This window comes from Lathyrus oleraceus, chromosome 2 (assembly GCF_024323335.1).
Source record: "Lathyrus oleraceus cultivar Zhongwan6 chromosome 2, CAAS_Psat_ZW6_1.0, whole genome shotgun sequence".
NCBI classification, from domain to species: domain Eukaryota; kingdom Viridiplantae; phylum Streptophyta; class Magnoliopsida; order Fabales; family Fabaceae; genus Lathyrus; species Lathyrus oleraceus.
The window spans coordinates 317,334,007-317,355,296 of NC_066580.1; positions in this window are offsets into that span (position 1 = coordinate 317,334,007).

Genomic DNA, 21,290 nt, shown 5'->3' on the forward strand with positions numbered 1-21,290 from the left:
GACGTAATTGAAGATCCAAGTTATCCAATCACTTGTAATGTCTAATTTTTATCTTGAATCTACTTTGAACAATATGAGTAGCTAAACCCCCTAATGCTAGGGGGTGCCCCTAATTTATATTTGTAATGACTTTGAGTTTGCATTTGCAATGACAATATTATTTTTCAAAATTACCGTAATCTTTTGATGTGTTTAAAGCTTTCTCTTTCGGAACAATTAATATTGAGGTATGATTATCGATTAGGCTGGATCGCCATTGATGATATTTTCATAAGATTACTCTACAGTAGATATCACCTAGGACTAGGGATACCCTGTATGAACCAGATTATTCTCGATATATTAAGGCTTAATTTCATTGGTAATTTTCTATGGACATAGAGATTAGGGTTGAACGATTAAATGTTTTCTCACCAAGGCCTTGGGAGAAAATACCCTTGAGAACTGATAGTAATTAATTGATGTTTGTTGATGCAATAGTGACTCAAAGTTGTTACAGGGACAAATTATACAGTTTCCCTGGCATGTTCCTTTTTCCTTGAAAACCTTGTTTTACAATATTATTTATTTTATTTTCCCTTATTTTTTAAGTTTGAATCTAAAACCCCCAACACTAGTTTTTCTTTAATTTAACGATTATTCGAACTCAATATTAACACGCAGTCCTTGAGATCGACATTCAGGGAATTTCCCTTTTATTACTGCAAAAGGCAAAATAGTACACTTGCTATTTTTCTGATCAATATCCACTCTAACAAAGTGGACAAATGGCATCATTTCATTGGGGTCTGATTTTTCGAAAGAAACCATTCAAGGCCGGCACACGTCGACCTTCACTAACCTTCATCTTACTTTTTCAAATCCATCACCAATCTCTGCCCCACATACAGGAAAAAAGACAACACATTTTCCAGTTTTTTTTCTCATTACTCCCTCTTTCATTGAGTTGAAAATAGAAGAACAACAAAGAAATAAAAAAAATTCTTTCTCTCTTCTCCTTCGGTCGACACCAACACTTCATAGAACATACACACTAAATCTATCACATTAACCATCATCATCTCTCATCTACTTCTCCATTTCTTCATCATAATCCATAAACTTGTTGCATCTCTAACATGTGAGAGCATATCTTTCCCTTCTTCTTTCAACAAAATACCAAATAGGAAAGAGATAATATTTCTTTTCAGCAAAGACAGAAAAGAGAGTTTATAGATTTTTTTTCATTCTTCTTCCTCTGTCAACCCACCGTCGTTCCAACTCTCTTCCATCCCATTTCGAAGTCTCAGCTACCATCCATGTCTCTTCGCTCCTGATTGCATAACACCACAAAACAAACACAACCATTTCACCTTCATCTCCTTTCTTCACTCCTCCTTCAACTCACCAAAACAAAAAACACATAAACTCATAAAAAACATAAACTGATCTTCATAGTTTCACAACCAATCCACTCCCCTCGTTGTCGTGCAAACACCACCATCACAAAAACTGATGGCATTGATTGTCTTCAACCATCGATGACAACATATTTAACAACAACAACCGTTACACAACTTTCAGCTTTCTCTTCCACCTCTACCTTCAACTGACACATAACTAAAGCGTGAAAGACAATCCAAACCAAGCGAAATAATAAACAAAATAAGCATAACATGAGAAAAAGAACGATATTTAGGCATGCAAAAAAACAAACAGAAATTGCAAATCTGAGTTACCGTGATTCACCCATTACTCGCGATTCCGTCCACTCTATTCACCACTTTCGATCGCACATGAACAACAACCGCTTTAAACCACATATTGGGAATTTGTCTATGAAGCCTCATGTTTGGTTTAGGAACCTTGATTAGCTGGTGTGCCCCATGAAACCCTAATCAGGAAGTCTTGGTTCTAGTGTGCTTTGTTGGCTTGACTTTTCACCTTGTGATTATGTGAAACCCTAATTCATTAAGAGGATGTGCTTGACCATCTTATCATACATCATCAACCATTTAATACCATATGTGATCATGGAAATCATTCTTTTTACCTACATGTCCACATGCTTGGGATTTAATCTGATTCAAGGCCTTGTTCAGGTGTTCATACATATGCATTCTACTTGGTTATTCCTAATCCATTGGTTATAGGCCCATGGTGCTTTCTAGTTCATAGGTCCATGGTCATTTATTCATGGTTCATGATTGCATTGGTCCATTGTTTATCATTGGTCCATTATGATTCATGGTGTATTGTAGTCCATTAAGTCTTGATTCATTCATTTGTTTTACATTTAATTCATGTAAGGCATCCTTGATCTTTGTGGTTCAAGTGTTTTAAAGTCATGAATCAAACTTAGTTTTTAGGTAAAGTTCATTCGAAAATCAAATTTTGTTCACATTCAATCAATAGTCATTTCATTCAAATAAGTGGTCATTCATTCATTCATTAGAATACAATGTTTATTACACAAAGAGAAAATAAAAAATTGCATTTTTACAAAAGTTGATTTTTGGTCAACTGTTGACTTTTTGGTCAACCAGTTGACCAAAGTCAACCATTACATCTTTTCTATCCTAAAGTCCTAATACTAACTATATTCCTAGTCTTGCACCATTCATTGACTTTCCATCATCATGTTTCTTCAAAAGCAAGAAATCATATTTTCTTGTAAATTTTCCTTGGCCTTGCCTTTGAACTTGGTCACTTTGCTTGCCATCATGCTACAAACCACAAGCCTTGCCTTCCATAAACCAAACCAATCTTGCATTCACCAACAATCATCCATCCAAACATAACCAAGCAATGCATAACATACATGACAAACATATCTTCAATATAGACCATTAAAATCACTTGTAAAACTTACCATGGCATGAGTAAATCAACCACATGAATACATCTTGCAACAACTCACAAACCTTGGCAATGCATCAGATCAAAGGTGTTTCTTCAAGAGTCTGTCAATCAAGAAGGAGTAGAGAAGGAGTGAGACTAGAGAATTCCTTAACACATTCTGAATATCTTTGGGTACGGGGAAAATGACCCAATTGCTCATCGTACTCACCTTTATTCATAGACTTTAACACAATTTGAATCAAATGGATGTTAAGTCTCTCAGTCGATCTTCATAAGCAACATAGTAACAATCAGAATCTCTATCATGAGAGTGGAGAATTCATATCCTTGTCTAGAATATCTTTAGGTACGTGATGAATGACCCAGTTGCTCAAGGTATTCACCTTTGTTCATAGACTTTAGTACAATTCGAATCAAATAACTGACAAGTATTCATCATCATAAGGAGCATAAAGGATTCTTCCTCAACAACATGAAAATTATGATGAGAATCACATGCTATGATCCTTAAGTAGTAAACATGGAGTGAGAGTGGAGAATTCCTTAACTCATTCTGAATATCTTTGGGTATGGGACGAATGACCCAGTTTATCATTGTATTCATTTTTACTCATAGACTTTAGTATGGTTCACATCCAATAACTTCCAAGTCTTCTTTATCATTTCATTATCATCTCTTACCTTAGCAATCTTTTACTGTCATTGTTCCGTCTTAGTAGTCTGAACTATGGAGCTCTGACTTTCTCATTACACGACGAGAATACGTAGGCACAAGGCTTCGAACCCTTGGCGAGCATATTTATTTATTATTTCCCATTCATCAATCATTACCATCTCTCAGCAGTATTCTATTATATGCTCTTTAAAACCAAATACATTATCTCTTTAGATTTCATGCATATCCTTTTAGGGCAATTCCAGTGCCCATCTTGTGAACCAAAAGATGCATGCCTTGATTCCAAACACTTAATTCATTTGTTTTCTGGATTGATGCATGTTTACTCTTTGGTTCAGAGTTTATTCCTTCATGGATTAAATATAACATCCTCCTTTGGTTTTAAATGGTTTGTTCCTCTACAGTGATATATTGTTTCCTTGGACCAAATATCATTTTCCTTTGGGTCCCATACATATGCTTTTAGGGAAATTCCAGTGCTTGTCTTGTGAACCAAGATATGTTTGTCTTGATGCCAAACGCTTAAATCCTTTGTTTTCTAGCTTGATGCATGTTTACTCTATGATTCAAAGTACATTTACCTTTATAGGTTCCCATGTTATTATTTTATTTTGGTGCCATGTTATACGTCTCATCACAGCCCATCGAATCTCTTTTTTCTTTGTTTCGTTTTAGTTTCACGAACTACGAGGCTCTGACTTTCTCATTGCACGATGAGAATACATAGGCACAAGGCTTCAAACCCTTGGCGAGCATAGTTATTCTTTCTTCGTCCTTAGGGTGTTGTCCATTTATTTCATGATACATCATCTACCATCAATCATAACTATTCATCTCAGTGACACATTGTTTGTCTTTGGAACCAAATACCATTTTTATTTGGAATTCCATATATACCATTTTAATAAAATTGTCCACCTTTGTACTAAGAGATGTTTGCCTTGATTTCAAACACTTAATTCTCCTTGTTTTTGCCCCAACCATATATAGTAGTTACATGCCTCGACTTTCCACATATTGGCTTATGCCACCTTTACTATTAGGTTTTAAATACCATTTCTTTTATGGATTCCAACAAGACCTTATCCTTTGATTCCAAACTATACCTCTCATGTCACTTTTACTAAATCCTTCAGCTCTTTCTACCCTAATTATTTCATTCCATCACTCCATCCATTATCCGTATTCATTGCTCACTACTTACATCCAATACCTTCTCCCAATAATTCACTTCAAGTGATATACTTTCTCTTTGATCCAAGTACACTATTTCTTTTAGCTTCATCACTACGCCAAATAAGGGAAAAAAGGGCGCTTATTTTGGCCTATAACAGCGCTTTTAAGCGCCCTCTAAAGTGGCGCTGGCATAGGTAAAGACAGCGCTTTGTTTTCCTGGAGAAAGCGCTGTCTAAAGTGGCCCTTTAAGGGCCACATTCTAGTGCGCTTTCATAAAAAAGCGCTGTCTTATGGGCCACTTTAGAGGGCGCTTTCTGGATAAAGCGCCCTCTAAAGTTGTCATGTAAAGCCACCTTAGAGAGCCACCTTAGAGGGCGCTTTCTGGATAAAGCGCCCTCTAAAGTTGTCAATGTAAAGCCATCTTAGAGGGCGCTTTCTGGACAAAGCGCCCTCTAAAGTTGTCAATGTAAAGTGTTTAGAGGGTGCTTCCTGCAAAAAGCTCCCTCTAAAGTGTTAGTTATTTTAAAAAAATTTGTTTGAAAAGCAGTGGGTATTTAATTGGGAACCTGTTCGCATGCTGCAAAAGTGTAAAATTCATATTGATTTCATCCTTTAATCCAATGTTATACACCATTAATCCATTGATATATACAACATGAATCCATTTATATACAACATTAATCCTCCATATATACAACATTAATATATGATTCTTTGATCAACAATATACAACAACATATTCATGATTTAGTAAAACTAGTACAACAACAATATACAACATATATACAACAACAACATACAACAACAACATTCCATACATATATGTACAACAATATACAACCTAGCTATATGATTCTTTGATCAATAATGAATTGACACAATTCATCCTTCATTTCATCCAAATGAGCTCTTGAGTAAGATTTGTATTCGTCAAAGTACTACAATTAAGAGAATAAAACATATTCAAGATTTAGTAACAAATTAGATGAAATATCCGATAATATTAAAATAAACCCTAAGTTATTATTCCATACCATTTTTGGGATGTCTATACGATTCAACGCAATGATATCTCTCATAAATCTCAATACAAAAAATCCGCAATCGACCGAATTATTTTGCTGAGGACACTACAAAGAAAAACAAACAATATATATATAGTTAATTTCTTACAAACACTATTATAAGCAAAAAATAAACACTATTATAATTAAGCAAAAATAAGATACTTAATATATACCTCAACTCTGACCCAGGTAATGTCCTTCCTATTACGATAATTCTTTTTCGATCTAAATTCTAGTATTGCCCTAACAGGAACAAAAACGTATATTGAGATCAATTTGACAGACATAATTAAATATACAAATATACACGAATATTTAGGGGAATTTCACTTACGCGTCAACCGTCTTCTTCATACTCGGATATTTACTCCAATCACCCGATAACGAATCCAGATAATACACTATGAGTCTCGAAAGATCCATAGCAACCAACACCCAGTGACCACTGTAAAATAAAACAAAAATTTAGATGAATGAAAATTTTCTACGTAAAAGATATACATAGATTAGAATGAAATTATTAGAAAGAAAATCTAACCTGTTGCCAGAATTAAACGGTAAAAAATACAAACTGGGTGTAGTATTATCGCCGGCCGCCATGAATCTATCGACTAGATCATTCTTTACGGATGTTGGATTTTTCGTTATTAACGTTACGTTGATACGGGAAGCAGCAATAAAATTGAAACGGTTACACAATTCAGTTCCCCGCATCAATGTTACATACATATACCTTAAATAGAAACATAATAAACATTAGACTACTCATTGAAATGTGTAAATAAATTGTTCAACTAAGTAAATTATAGATTGATCGGAGTACCATATGTATGTATGAATGACAGCGATGCCCAATTCGTCGTGTTCAAAAAGTTGTTGCATGTCCTCCTTTGCAATTATTTCGAAATGAGCAATTCCGAAAACACCTTCATCAAAATCTATACTACGAATGGCCCCGTGCATAATATCGGACTCTTCCACCTATTTCTCAAGACGCATCATAATTTGAGATTTTGTCCCGGACGTCGTTGGAATATCCTTACCAGCGTTTTTCAACTTTCGACCGGGAACCTAAAAATTCATATAAAATAAATCATGACTTTTTGTGATACAACAGAATCGTTGCGTATATAATTAAATGGGCATATATATTTGTACCTCTTTTTGAGATGCAACCGACTCGATGCGTCTTGAAATCCCTTTACCAGCTTTATGTGTGGGTCTTGTAGGAGTCTAACATTACCATGTAATAAGGATTGATTAAATATCATAATTGTATCTGAATTGAAATGTGAATACTAAATATTCATAATCATTTAGAACATATATACCTCGGCATCGGGGAAAATTAGATCTGACGGCCAACCAACAAAGGATCCGACTGCATCTCGCATCAACGTTGTCTCTGAAACAACGTCAGGCAATGGTAGAAGGGCGTCCGTATCTAATACAAGGTCAACCGAAACTTTCATATATCCCACCGGGAGGGGATTATGGTGAAGTAATTCACCCGAAGTATTGTGCACTTTTCCCTTGCCAACTATGCGATAAGTTGGTGACGATAGATACAGCTGACAAGGTGAAATGCCCTAAACCAATAATAAATGTTATTGTTAACATGTATATGTGTCAAGTAAAAAAGTGCTATTTTAATTTCATAATAACATATATAATTACCTCGGGAAATTTCGGTTGACAATTGATACTAGCTCGGTCACTAGTATCTTTTGCCTCGAAAGCGCACCTTTCCTCTCTATACCTTGCATTCTCGTTTTGCAGTTGGAGTACTTGTGCCCTTAACTCCGCCAAGGTCTCCATCACCTCTTTGTTGGTAGGACTTTTTGTTTTTGGTTTTTTATAAAATGACGACGGAGTCACACCAAAACCCTTACCCCTCACACGACCGGAATACTCAGGAACATTTAGTACTCGACTAAGTACGCTCCTGCAATCCTGGACCTCGATTGAAGGTAAGGTTTGGGATAAAGTCTCCTGAAATATTATTAGAGGAGATTAAAAATGAATTATATGTCTAACAAAATTTTCGATATAATTAAAGAAATAATGTTACATATACTTACACATTCGTCATAAACATTTTGGACCGCTTCAACGACAGCCCCATCCTTCCCAACCCGAGCAGCCTTCCATAATACGTGCTCCGGAAGAGATGTTGCGTCACTTTTCTCCTCGGCTAGCTACACATTGAATTAGATTATAAGATCATCAATTATAACATATTGTGACAATGTATAAGCTCATAGCATTTGAATATACTCACAATTCTTTGTTGTAACCGTGCATATCCCGTACGCCCTTTTTTGTACGGATACGCGGGTTTTGATGCCCTTTTCCGATTTTTGTCGCTTACTTCCTGGATAAAAAAGTTTAAGGCATATTAGAACCAAGTAACTTAACAATTATATAATACCATAATTAATAGACATTACATGGAATTTTTCGTTTCTTCGTTTGGCGACAAAGTTATTCCATTCATCGGCTGAAATAATCTCGGCATACTTCATTGGCCGTTCTGCTTCAACAAATTTTCCTTCCTCATCCTTGAGAAATTTGTTGGACAAAAAGGATCGAAATCCTCGGCGTCTTTTTCCGGCCAATTGAATACAATATTTTTGCCGGCTTTCATCGATGTGAAACGATCTCTAAAAAACATACACATGGAGTGTATTATTATAAGTAATATTATAACAATATATGGTCAATAAATAGTCAACAAAAAAAACATATAACAATATATGGTAAGTACCTGTATCTCGGACCATATTTTTTCTTTGCCAACCTTCAATTCCGGACTTCTCCAATTATCACATGTAATCGGAATATGTTGTCGAACAAGGAAACCAATGTAACTTGCCAACATTGAACCGTTAGGCTCAATTAGTTGGTCTTCAGCACTCCAATGTACTTCAAATTTTACACCCTTGTCTCTTGCACGAATGATTGACTTCATAACAGTCAATCCTCGTTTGATTTCTTTTTCAACATTGTTACGTGATCCATTTGCGTCATGGGTATCGTCTTGGTTAGCCATTTTATCTGTAATATAGAAATGATTCAATAAGACCCAAGTAAGACAATGAACATATTCGTGAAGCTACACAAAAAACACATTCATATACCTTCCATTTCTCTCATGTTACAACAATCTAAACTCTTTTTTTTTATCATTATTGAATACAAACTCACACACACCTACTGCATACAAAAGACCAATGCAAACTTATGGTGTTTGGAACATGAACAAACTTGCATCCATAATCATCAAACTTCCAAGCACAAGCTCAAACACACTTCAAATGATATCAGTTTTTAATCAGAAATAAAAAACTCAGTTTGCCCTAAACAACATTAATCAACATAATGCACAAAATGTAAAACTAAGTTTAGAAAATGCCCTAATCAAACACATGAAGAAAGTGAACGGTAACGATGGAGAAGAGAAATACCTTCAAGGTGACGGTAACGATGGAGAAGAAAGTGAACAGTGACGGTGGACGCAGATAACTCAGTGAACGTGAACGCAGCAGCAGAAAAAGGCGACGGCGACGACGACGGTGAGGGAGGGAGAACGAACGGAGGACGAGAGTAATCGCAGTAGAGAGAAAACCCAGTTACGTAAACGAAATAGCTTGTAGAGAGGGAAAATAAAGAGACATGCAGTATATGTTATAATTTTAATGTTTACTAAAGGGGACCTTAGAGGGCGCTTTTGTAAAAAAAGCGCCCTCTAAAGGGGGCCTAAGAGGGCGCTTTTGAAAGCGCTCTCTAAAGCTTTCCAAAAGCGCCTTCTAAACTGGAAATGTACATGGACTTAGAGAGCGCTTTTTTAAAAGCGCCCTCTAAGGGTAACCTTAGAGGGAGCTTTCATTAAAGCGCCCTCTATTGGTGTCCATCCATTTCCTCATTATTTTTTATTTGGCTTCACTTTAGAGGGCGCTTTGTTACAAAAGCGCCCTCTAAAGGGGGCCTAAGAGGGCGCTTCTAAAAGCGCTCTCTAAGGCTTTCCATAAGCGCCTTCTAAACTGGAAATGTACATGGACATAGAGAGCGCTTTTTTAAAAGCGCCCTCTAAGGTTACCTTTAGAGGGCGCTTTCAATAAAGCGTCCTCTATTGGTGTCCCTCCATTTCCTCATTATTTTTTCGCTTCACTTTAGAGTGCGCTTTGTTACAAAAGCGCCCTCTAAAGTGCGCTGTCTATTCCAGTAGTATGCTCCTTATTTTTTCTCTTCACTTTAGAGTGCGCTTTTGTAATAAAGCACCCTCTAAGAGGCGCTGTCTATTCCAGTTTTTGGCGTAGTGCATCCAATGTCTTCTTTTGAACCGGGAGATGTTTTCCTTGATGCCAAACACTTAATTCCCTTTTTTTTCCGGCTCTACCAGGTAGTGGTTACATGCCTCGGCTCCTCACATATTGGTTCATTCCAGTTTTAATCTTAGGTTCAGATCTCATCCCTTGTTGGAGTAAAAAAAAATTATCCTTTGGGTTCAAACCATATTTGTTATAACTCTTCTTTCATCTCCCACCATTGGTTCTATGAACTACGAAGCTCTAAATTTCTTATTACACTATAAGGATATGTAGGCATGAGGGCCCTAATCCTCACCGAGAACTTTATCTATTTCATTCTTTTTCCCTTTATTCTTTCACGAGTAATCTTTAGATAGTAACGCCCATTTTAGCAAAGGACAATCAAAATGGTTCCCGTTGAGTTCAAGGGATGTGAGGGATTCTAATACCTTCCCCTTGTATAACCGACTTCCTTATCCATTTTCTCTTTCCCCTGGGTTTTATTGATGTTTTCCCTTTCCTTCGGGAATAAATAAATTTCTATGGCGACTCTGTTGTATGTTCGAAAGTGCGATGCGTTCGAGTATATTTCTATTAGCTTCAGTATCCCCATTTGACAAATTGTACCCCCATTCATGTGATATGCAATAAGTTTACCGCTTTCATTTATTTTTATTTATGTTAATTGATTGATAATCAAAATATTAAAATCAACCCATTTCATAAAAAAGAATAAAACATAAACACTCGACCCAACGTCGAGTATTTTCCCCCAAATTAAATCCAAATTGAATGCAAAGTCGAGTATCTCCCTTGATTAATCCAAACTCTTTTCATAAATCAAATTGCAAACACTTGATCCAACATCAAGTCGTTCCCCTTTTTAAAGATTTTTCACAATAAAAATGGAAGAATCTGATTAGGTTTAGACTTTCTCTTTCTCGAATGTTAGGATACTACTGTAGAGCTCCATGTTCGAACATTTATATTCCGTATTAAAATACAATAATCATCTGAATTAAGTCATTTCTCTTATAGGAGAAAAAGATTGATTGGGTATCGACCTTCTCTTTCTCGATTATTTAGGCACTGCAGTAGAGCTCCCTCTGTGAATAATCGTCTTTTGTTAATGAATCTTGACTTAATTAACCACATATTTTTCATAAATAAACTTTTTGATGAAAAGAGTTTGATTGAGCTTAGGCCTCTTCCTTTTCGGGCAATTGAGTATTGTAGTAGAGCTCCCTGTTTGGATGCCTATCTCCACTTAAAATCAACTCAAACAAATCAAACTTGTTTTCCGCCCTTGTGTGACTTCGAAAACATTTTCAAAAAACGAGTATGCTTTATCCATATTGCCATGAAACAAACAAATACTTCCACCTTCAAGAGCAAGAAACAAGTAAATGTTTAGTTACTCAATATGTCTAAAGGATCACTCCTTAAAACAAATCAATCCAATAGTTCTTTCTAAGCAGAACTACATAGCCTTGAGTTCCCCATAGAACTGGAGATACGTAGGAATAGGATTGAGAAATCTTGTCAGACATCCCTTTAATAATAAACATCTTTCCTTTCTTTCTTTCTCTTTTCTCGCTCGATAAGTAGAAGATTGCAACAACATCATGCTAGCATTCTTACACAAAACTAACTAAATCGGTCTCGTTGAGTACAACAGATGTGAGGGGTGTTTATACCTTCCCCTTGCAGAACCGACTCCTAAACCCGATTTGGTTACGACAACCATTTATTTTTGTTTTTTGTGGGGTTTATTGATATTTTACCTTTCCCTCATTGAGAATAAATAAAGTTCGGTGGCGACTCTGTTTTTTTATATTTCGAGCATTCCTTGCGCTCGTGTATTTTTCGCGTCACGATAATTGATGACTCTACTGGGGATTATTCTCCTTAGTGAGTCCACCCTAGTTTAGTTTGTTATGTGTTTGAGTGTTTTATTTTTATTTTCTTGCTTGTTTCTTATCCTTTTTATCTTTATATGCTTTATATATGTATACCCCGTTTTTGTATATTATTATTATATGGTATCATTAGAACTCTCTGATTATTGGCATCTGTGGGAGGAAAATCTCTATACCCGAGCTATGAGAAAAACTTAAGTTAGGATGGTGGTTGTATAATATTAACATGCGATACATCGGACTTGTTGGGTTGATGCGAAACCCCACATTGATGAGATCCCTTGAAAGTATTATTGTCTTACAATTAGTCGTTATGACGGTGATATTTTCGACCTCGATCCATGATTCTGAGGACCTTTTGTAGAACCCTAAACTAATGGCTTTTAGGACCGATGTTTGTGTAGTGTTGATCTACGAGACATAGGACTCGTTGGGTTGGTACTAAGATGTCACTCAGAATAGATCCTTTTGAGGATATTATTGTCTTACGATTAGTCGTTCTGGCGATAATATCATCAGATGGTATTCATGACTCTAGGAATCGTGTCTAGAATCGTGGAGTCGATGGTTATGTAGTGTTGACCTATGAGACTTAGGACTCGTTGGGTTGATATGAAGACCTCACCTAGATTAGACCCACTTGAAGATATTATTTCCTTGCGATTAGTCGTTTTGACGATAATATTCTCGAATAGGATTCATGACTCTAGGAACCTGATTAAACCCTAGAGCATACACATGGGTGGATTTCCTATTCTTGGAACTTTTCCTATATGAAATGCTTAATCATAATGTTCTAATGATCACACACCCAACTGTTCATACATAACATGAGCATTTCATTATCATAACATACTTAACATGAACATAAAAAGTTGTCGCATCTTCATGCATCAAACATTCACATGCACACATTTCCAAAAAATAAAACAAAAAAAAGTTGATTCCACCTTTGTCCATAAATAATATCTAATTTATCGACACCTATATCAAACTCGAAGCAACTTTCAAAGAATCATTGACCCAGGGGATCAAAGCTAGTTTGTGTTAAGAGAAGATGCTGACCAGATGAAGATAAAATAGACCAACTTGTGAAGGCCATGTCAGCTTTGAAACAAAGAGAGGACAAAATTCAGAGGGCTATAGTCACTGAGAATATCATTCCACCTGGTCCTGCTCAACCTTAGCCGATACAAATCCTACTTGAGAATCCTGCTATACAAGAGCACCACATTTTCCGAGATGGACATACTTCACTTCATGATGGTATTGAATATCATATGCTCACATTCACCATGCCAAATCCTTAAGGGGAAGGACTGATAATGAATAACGAATGACCATAGAATGCTGAGATTGTTAAAATGTGTCGTGTGTTGAGAGAGAGGTTTAAAGCCATAAAGAGGCGCGACACCTATGAGATCGACTCTTTCGATTTGTGCTTAGTGATAGAAACGGTAATCCCTCCAAATTTTAAGACACCATATTTTGAGAAGTACAAAGGGATTACTTGTCCAAAGAATTGTTTGACGATATATTGTCGGAAGATGGTTGCGTACTCTCGCAATGACAAGTTGCTCATCAACTGGTTTCAAAACAGTCTCAGTGGAGCATCATTGGAATAATATATACAACTAGAACAAGGTCACATCCACACATGGAAAGACTTGGCTAAGGCATTTCTGAAGCATTACCAATATAATTTGGACATAGCTCATAGTCGCATACAGTTGCAAAATCTTACACAGGAGAGCACTGAGTCATTCAAAGAGTACGTCCAAAGATGGAGAGAGTTTGTTGTTTGGGTTCAACCACCAATGTTGGATAGAGAGCTAACTGATATGTTTATGGGTACCATGCGAGGCCCATACTTTGAAAGGATGATAAGCAGCACGCCATCAACCTTCTCTAACCTGGTGATAATTGGGGAACACATCGAGGGCGACCTCAAAAGCGGAAAAATTCAACGCACCTCAAGTAGCCAAACTAGTGAGAGTGAATCCCTTAGCAATTTCCAAAAGGAGGAGGAAAGCGAAGTTAATGTAATATGGGAAACTCCCCAAGCTCCGCAAACTCCACCTATGGTGCCTTATTATTAGGGGTGGCAAAACGGGTTCGGCCCGCTGGGCATGCCCGTTTTGCCCGCACTTTTGTGTGGGGCGGGCCAAGGATTTAGGCCCTCACCTTCAAATGTGTCTGCCCCGCCCCGCCCCGTTTTTTTCGCGGGCTTTTGCGGACACTTGTATTTACATAAATTTTTGCATTTTTAGGCTTAAAGAGTACGGTGCCCGCAGGCTTTCCCTGCCCCGCCCTCACTTTTTTGCGGGGAGGGTCTAAGTTTTAGGCCCACATCCTCAACTATGACCGCCCCGCCCGCCCCGTTTTTTTGCGGGCTTTTGCGGGGCAGGCCTAAATGGGGCGGGCATGCCCGTTTTCCACCCCTACTTATTATCAATACCCGTACATATCAGTTGTTCAGAGTCAACAACCTTATGGGTCTCCATATATGATTTCATTCCCTCCCTATCGTTAAAATCAAGGTCTCCCTCATCATCAACAACAGTCATATCAATAGCAACATGTTCCGCAACGGCGATGCCAGTACACCCAAAAGCCAAAGAGGCAGTTTGATTCTTCACCAGTGCCATACAGTGACATACTTCCACATTTGATCAATAATGGATTGGTAGAGCCGAAGGAACTGAATCTAGTGCCTCTTCCGTATCCACTAGGATTTGACCCCAATGTCCGATGTGACTTCCATGTCGGTGCACCAGGAAATTTAGTCTAAGACTGCAAACCACTAAAGAACAGATTACAAGATCTGATTGAGTCCAAATTGATTTTATTCATGCCTTAGGGCCTTCATAACAACATCAATCCTTTACCTGGTCATGCGAGTCCATTAGTCCATGCTATGGAAGAAATTTTCAAGAGTGGGTGTAGAGATGACTATCATGTTGGTCTCAATGAGCATGACTACCTCCAACCCCGAAGAAGGCTAGCCCAATAGTGAATCAAGCAAGGAAGCTCACTCTCAACACTAACAATCATTTTTTGTTTCATTCTATTTTGTAATTTCCTTTGCATGTTGAATGATTATTTGCTTGTAAGTATTGTTATTTTCTTTCAATGCTAATATTAATGAAGTGATGATGTATTTTTTTGAATTAATCATGTTGTATTCACTAATTTCTCATTTATATCAAAAACAAAAAATGTTTCTTCCATTCACTTTTCTTTATCAAACTATGTGTTTTAGAAAAGGTAAAGGGAGAATGATGAAAATAAAATACCTAAAATTGTTGACAAATATGCTTTCGAATGAAACTTTACTGATGATGTAAGGCATTGTTGTAACTCCCAAACATTGGAGATATAAGGAAGATAATCTCTCATCAACCCCTTTGAGCCTAGGAATTGGTATTTCTTTCTAAACGAAAAAACCCTTAATCTGAACCCGGGGCTGGGTAGTTTTCAGTTAATTCTGCTATGCGTTTGAATCTCAAGAGAATCATTCCAAACACCTAAGAGGTGTAGCCACATACTTTTCTTCACACACATCAAGAACTATCAAAGTAGTCATGAAGAATCCAAAGGCGTAATGGTTGTTCCTCGGTAACCAATGACTTGGAAGTCACAAGGCTTTCCAAATCAAAAGAAAAAAAATCCCGTTAAGTCGAACACCGAGAAGGTGACTTAGGAAAAAAAGTTAGGGCATCCTAATGGGCTGAGATTTCGCAAGAAATTGTCAAGGAAAAAGTTAGGGAAAAGATGAAAAAGAGAAAAGAAATAAAAGTGAAAATAGGTGACCATCATTTCAAGAGCCGAAGGGTCACCCGAAATTCCAGACATAATCAAATTTCATGATTAGCAAAGACATGTGACTTCCACCTCAAATGAATGACTATCATTAGTTCTCGAGCCATCACATAAACACCTTCAATTTTTGCTTGGAATTTGAACATGTTTGTGAAATTAACTTAATGTAGGACTGGAGATCATCAAGGAGATTGGGATGGGTTAAAATCAAAACTTTGAGCCTTATTTCCTTTTGTTGAAAAAACCATGAACCACACCACATTACAACCTTCAAAAGACCTCATTCAATAAAATAATCATTTTTTACAAGCATACTCAGCAATGTTGCATTAACCTGACTCCTAGTTATTTGCTAAATCATTTGTGTTGGTATCATATCCCATTGGGTTTCACACTTTGATTAAACCAGTGATATACTCATTATATATCACCTTCATTTCAATAATGATTGATTTCAAAATTTGCATGAGCATTGTGTTAAAATTACCATTTTTGAATGAACAATTTTATTTGCAAATCGGAATTTAGCATCAAAGGAATTCTTCCAAAGAGCAATCAGTTGGGTGTAAATCGTTTCTAGATTAAGTGATTATGGGAAAATCACTTCGAGACGCAACAGGTCTCTCCAAATCTCATACTGGGGCAAGCGACTTCCATGGTACGATGAGGTTCGCCACACCAAAAGTTGGTTAATCAAGTACATACTAACACTAGATTCAGAATACCGGGGCAAGCCGTAATACAACCATATTTTTGAAAATAGCTGTCGATTTCCTTTTCAAGGGAAGTTTTTCGAAGGCTCAACAAACCGGGGAATGTTAAGTTCACAAAGTGTGAAGTATCTTAATGATTATCTTGATTTGATAAAGTCATAAGTCACTATTTTTCCAGAGACAAGAATCAACATAGAGCCCGCCAGGCGAAAAAATAGAAATCAGAGTTTTGCAAACCATTTTCATGGTTTCAAAACTATTCAAGGCCAAGGGTGTCGAGGAATCAGAGCTTGATACCCACAAAATGCATAAGCTAGTAAATCCATGAATTCACGTTCATTTTGCATATCATGTACAAAGCAGATCATGCATAAGCCTTAACCCAGATTCAACAACCTTTCAAGGAAGTTCAATGTATCCTCATCAAAACTAAGATTCAAGAGGTGTTCTCAAGGGTAGAACAATTTTTTTTCTTCAATACAAGTTGATTTTAAAAGACCGCCAATATTTGTGATGATTCTCAAGATGAGCTTTCTTCCCCAGCAAGGTGATTGATATTCTCTAATTCTACTCTAGTGTCAACGAATTTTTTGCTTGGTTTCCCTAGTAGATATCTCCCCACGGAACTTCCTCTGGATTTTTCTCCAACAAACTTCATGAACTCACCAGACGAGTTTCATACCAGTAGGATTCCTTAGAAAGGTATTTGATGACAGTCCATCATTGCATATATTTAGTCGAAGAATCAGAGCAAAACAAGTAAACGCCAAGCGAATATGAGGAAGAATGACCAAAGAATGAAGGAAAAATAGCTAAGTGTGCAAATTGTGGACTTAGTAAAAATTTGAGTGAAAAAGGGGTAAAAGAGTGAAGCTTCATAAATAATTACACCCACCATCGTGCAATATCACACACACGATAAGGCATTAAAAGTTGCATCGCGCGTGCGATGTAGAGTATCACACATGCGATGGTCACTTTTCTGGGCCTTTTTCTGTAGTGTTCTGGTCCATTCTGATACCTTTAAAAGGGGATTTTTTTGCACTTTCACAAGGGTTACGAAATTTAGAGATTGAAGCACGATTTTAAGGGTACAAAGGGATATTTTTAGAGCATTTGAAGCCATTAGAGGCCATCACTTTAAGGGACTTCTCATGTTATTTTTATCTATCAATTGTGGTATTTCTAATTGCACTATGAGTAGCTAAACTCCTCTAGGTTAGGTTGCATTATGATGAACCTATTTCTATATTATTGGATTCTATGTTGATTTGAAAATTGTATGACCTATTGATTTATAATCTTATTCAGTTGCTTCTTGTTCATAATGCTTTTTATGTGAGATACTCTTTTAATATGATTTTGGGCATATATGGAACACTGACCATTAGTCTATGTGTTGGACTTAGGGAAATTGTTGTATTTATGCTGGTTGAATATGGATAGGAGACCCCGAGTAGTGGCATAGAGAATTAATGTTTTATACATCGGCTAACCCTTCTTACGCTAGAGGACTAGGGATAGAAAGCTCTGAGTAGTGATTAGTGCATTATTTTGTGAGGGATCAGCTATAACGGTTTTATTAATTCGTCGTGGGATTATAATGATTAGATCATTCATACAGGGTATCAAACATCAACAATAGAGGAATATTGGATTCTAGAACATAGTCGGACCACTTCTGTGACATTATTTTCTCATTTATTTACTTTCACACTGAAACTCGAACCCCCTCCCCCCTTTTACTAGTTTTTATAAATTGCACACATTTTGTCTTGCTTGAAGGCAGTCCTTATGGATTCAATCTTTTTATTACTTCAACATTGTCGGTACAATTGCTGAGAAGTTATTAAGTTTTTGGCGCCGTTGCCAGGGACTATTGATTTTTCAACAAGGCGAAGTTTGTGTAATTGTTTTTATTTTTATTTTTATTTTTAGCCTTTTTAATTTCTTGTTTATCATAGTGCTATTTTGGTATTTTTTGTTTGTGTATGCACAGTTCAGGATCACCATTAATTCCATTGGATCTAGAAATTGAAAGAATCACACGTGCTCTCAGAAAGGTAGTTAGAGAAGCATCTCTGGACGGAGGAATACCAGAGGAAGAGAAATTATTAAGTTCTTCTGACACTAAAGAAGAAGTCATGGCATCTGCACAACCCTTCACTATGGGGGACTACTGTAAACGAATTGATGAAGGACAAGTTTATAGGCGATTTGTACCGACATGACCTACTAATTCTGATATTAAAATTTTTATACTTTCAGGTTTAAGAGAAAATCCATTTGACGAGAACGTGATTAGAGACCCATGAGCACATCTTGCACGCTTCTATGAAACAACTTCAATGTGCAAACCTATTAATATCACCGAAGACCAGGTTAAATTGAGGTTATTTGGATTTCACTGATTAGAATGGCGAAAGATTGGTTGCTTTGCCTTCCGAATGGAATAATCCGGACTTGGAAGGAATTGGAAGATAAATTCCTTGAAATATTATTTACTACTACTAAGTTTACCGAGCTCCTAGCAGAAATTGTTAATTTTGAGCATAAGGAAATTGAGTCACTTTATGATGCTTGGGAAAGATTTAAGATTTTGTTATGCAGATGCCAAAATCACAACATTAATAATAGGAAGCAGATGAAAAACTCCATCAAAGGTCTCAAGAATCAAACTTGCATGTTATTGGATGCTTCTGTAGGAGGTACTATCTTTCAAATGATCGAACCATAAGTAAAAGACCTAATTGAGAAAATGTGCATGAATGAGTACCGTTCAAAAAGTGAAATGTCGATCAAGCTAGAAACCGTGGGCACGCCTAAAGGTTTGTTACCTCTTGATACCCATACTGCTCTTTTAGTTCATATTGAATTGTTGAATAAAAAGCTAGCTGAAGGAAGCTTAGGTAGAGCTAACTTGAGCTAGGTACAAGCACTTAAGTGCGATTTCTATGGAGGTGAACATGTGAATGGAAGGTGGTCGCTGGAAGGGACAAGCGAGGAAGTCTAATATGCAAGTTTTCAAAAGAACAACCCGTATTCCAACATATATAATTCAGGTTGGAAAGATCACCCAAACTTTTGTTGAAATAATAATCAGAATTTAAATGCCAACCAAGGGATGCAACAAAGCCAACAATCTTCGTTTCAAAGGAAGATATCACAATTGGAAGAGACTTTGCAGAATTTCATTGAAGGTACTCAAAGTAGATTTGAGCAGGTAACTAGGAACCATAAAATTTTAAGAAGAAACCATGATGTGTCAATCAAGAATTTGGAAACTTAGATTGGTCAATTATCCAGACAAATAGATTATTTACCAAGCTCAAGTGGAGGATTCATCGGTAATACCATTGATGATCCTAAGAATGAAACATGCAAGGTTGTGGAAATGGATTTTGGGGTGGTTACTTGAAATGAGGGAGCTGGAAAAGTTAAAGAGGATAAAATGGAAGAAGAGGAAAGGGAAATTGAAATGGAGGAGAGTGAGAATCAAGGTGATGAAGAGGAAAGAGGATTCACCCTTGATCTATTTATAGATAAAAATTCTCCTTGGAAGAGAACAAAGGATCAAATTTTGAATGAACCAAACCCACCTTTACCAGATTACATAAAACTACCATATCCCATCATTAAAAGAAACTGGTACATGAGGATGAGCCTGGAATGCTTGAAAAATTTAAAGAAGTGTTGAGACAACTTCAGGTAAGTATCTCTTTTCATAAAATTTTATATTTAATTCCCAAGTATGCTAAGTTTATGCAGGTATTGCTGAAAGATGGAAAATAAAAGTTGACTCAAGAACATGTTAACATGACGAAGAAAGAGGAGACGGTAGAACCAACGAAAGTTCCACCAAAGATGAAGGATCCAGAGGAGTTCAACATCACATGCACCATTGGTGGGTTAAAATTAGCACATGCTTTATGTGACTTAGGATCAAGCATCAATGTGATGCCGCTGAGCAAATTTAAGGAATAGGAAATAAGAAAGATCATATCGAGCAACATGACACTCACTTTGGCTGATTCATCAATGACTCGTCCGCTTGGTATTGTACAAGATGTTCTGGTTCATGTCGGTGGTTTGACCTTCCCTGCATACTTTATGGTGATCAAAATGAAAAATAATTTAGAAGGGTCAATAATTCTCGGGCGCCCATTTTTGGCAACCGGGAGGTCAAAAATAGATGTGGAGACATGTAAATTAATTTTGAAGTTTAACAAGGAGAAGGTGGTGTTTAATGCATATCAATGGACACCATATATGGAAGATCTTGAGACTTGCTATCATTGAAAGAGAAAGGTAGTGAAGTTCACAAGAGAATAAAAAAAGGAGTTTTCACCAGCGTGAGGGTATCCGTTGTGCCTGACGTATTTTGAGAATGAGACATCAAGCTATTGACAGAAAAGAAGTGCAGGATGTGAGGAAACCCATTATTTTTAATTAGTTTTTGTTTTGCAGAATTTCTTTTATTTTATTCAAGACCATACCAATAGGAAGTAACCACTCAATCATAAATTTTCCATGAAGATCTTAATTTTATTTGATAAACAAGTTTGTGGTTGTTTATGTTTTTTTCAGATGCAAGTTTAGCACTTTAGCATTGAACAAATGATCCAAAAGAAACTTGATCATGATAATAACAACTAGCAATTTGAAGGCGAAGGATGAGAAAAGAATCAACAGACTTGTACTCAACCTACAAATACCTCATATAGTAAGGTTTAGGCCAAATATTTCCATGCATTATTATTTTAACG